Raw genomic sequence first — 541 nt, 5'->3', positions numbered from 1 at the left:
GGGTTCGATCCTGCCTTTTGCCGAACTTTTTTTCCTCCCTTTTCAAATCACGTTTCACATCGTAAAGGCATTTATTTTCAATAAAAATTAAGGAAATAATCTAAAAGTTGAAAATAAAGTATCGGGTAGGGTTTGGGTAGGTGTAGGGAGGGCTTTATTGTACCAATAAGGTGGCATCCATTTAATTATTAAAATTAAAATTATAATTTACACTCAATACGTTATTATTGCATACTGTTTTATAATGTACTACAATACTGAAGTGCAGATAATTGCCACTATTTGCAACAAGTAGTAGTAGAAATCCTAGAAATCCTGCTATTTTAACATAGTGTAAATAGGTATTTGCACTTAGTGTAAATAGCATAATACTGCTAAATACTGCTATTTTCACTTAGTGTAAAAAGAATCCATTGCTAATACGAGATTTGAAAAGGGAGGAAAAAAAGTTTCAGCAAAAGGTGGAATCGAACTCGAACCGGGTCGATCGCGTCAAAAAGTCGATGACACGCAATTAACCATCTGCACCACTAGAGCCGTC

This window comes from Sinocyclocheilus rhinocerous, unplaced genomic scaffold (assembly GCF_001515625.1).
Source record: "Sinocyclocheilus rhinocerous isolate Xijiao unplaced genomic scaffold, SAMN03320098_v1.1 scaffold3445, whole genome shotgun sequence".
Taxonomy (NCBI): Eukaryota; Metazoa; Chordata; class Actinopteri; order Cypriniformes; family Cyprinidae; genus Sinocyclocheilus; species Sinocyclocheilus rhinocerous.
This window is presented reverse-complemented; position numbering follows the sequence as displayed.